Source organism: Ursus americanus, chromosome 21, assembly GCF_024610735.1.
Source record: "Ursus americanus isolate L20-20 chromosome 21, mUrsAme1.1.p, whole genome shotgun sequence".
Taxonomy (NCBI): Eukaryota; Metazoa; Chordata; class Mammalia; order Carnivora; family Ursidae; genus Ursus; species Ursus americanus.
This window is the reverse complement of record NC_142147.1, coordinates 41,782-43,229: the sequence shown is the minus strand read 5'-3', so window position 1 is coordinate 43,229 and position 1,448 is coordinate 41,782.

Here is a 1,448-nt window from a genome sequence, read left to right as displayed (position 1 = left end):
CTCCTCTGGGGACGTGTTGAGGCTTATGGTGCTGGGACCTCCAGGCAGGCTCTGCTCTGACTCTGAGGCTGGCGATGTCCTCATGAGTCTCTCTGCCCCCAGGCTAAGGCACCTGTGGAAGAAGAAGGTGCTGAGAGGGGTGACAGCTCAGACCACTGCCCAGAGCCATGTCTGTCTTCTCTGTTTGGATGGGGTGTCAGAGCAAGAAGATGTGGGGACCCCCGAGAGAATTAAAAGATGCAGGGGAGATGGGGCTATTGATGGGATGGAAGAATCTCTACTGGCAATGACAGGCCATCCTAACGTGAGCTAGATTTTGTTTCTTTTATTCCACTGCAGCTCGGCCCATCTGAGGAAAGGCGGCAAAGGCCCCTCGAGGGATGTGGCTGTGGGTGCTTGATGGGAGTCCTGAGGTGCAAGGCCAGAAGAGCACCAAGGAGATCTGGGAGTCCCTGAGTGCCAGGACTGGGGACAGACTATCAGCTCTGTTCCAGGGAGAAGAAGTGAGTATTTCTCAAAGAAGGGTGTCTTGGGATGTCCCCCTGGGGATTCTGGAAAAATCTGGGTATAAACAGGCTCCATCTCTAAGGGACAGAGAGATCTCAGGGTGAGGGGATTTGGTTTCACTCAGGGTGAGGGGGTTGGGGTGTCTCATGTCAAGGGTATTTGGGGTGTCAGGCAGAGGACATTTGGGGTTTCTCAGGCTGATGGTATTGGCAGTCTCTCAGGACAAGATTTAGGGTCTTTCAGGCTGGAGAGATTTAGAATGCTCAGGTTGACAGGATTTGGGATCTTGAGACTGAGGGAATTTGAGGTCTCTCATTCTAAGATTTGGAGTCTCTCGTTAATGGGCTTGAGGTTTTCTGGCATGGAGGTTACTTGGGGTCTGTGAAGCTGAAGGGATTTAAGAGTTCACAGGCCGAGGGTATTCAGGGTCTCTTGAGGCTGGGGAAATTTGTTCTCTGCGGGTGGTACATTTCGGGCGTCTCAGGCTGAGGGTTTTGGGGTGCCTCAGGCTGAGGGCAATTGGTGTTAGGATATTTTGGGGTCTAAGTATTGAGGGATTTAGTGTTTCTCTGGGTGAAGGGATTTGAGGTTTCTGCAGCTGAGGTGCTTTGGGGTCTCACGCCGAGATGTGAGGTCCCACCAAGGCAGCGAAATTAGGTTCCCTCAAGGCGGCGAGACTTGGTGTCCCTTGAGGCTGAGGGGATTTGGAGCCAGCCAGGCTGAGGGGATCTAGGGTTTCCCGGGTGGGATTTGAAGGTTTCAGAGTTAGGGTCTAGAAGGGTTTCACAGGGCACGGCAAAGGCCTCCGTGTTCCCGTCAGTCTCCCCAGCCTCCCTCACTGCCCACCCTGGTCTGGCGCCCTCGCGGAGTCCGCGCGCGCTTCCCGCCCTGTGAGAAGTGACAGGCAGCGGAGGGCGAGATACCCACTTGTAGGACCCTGT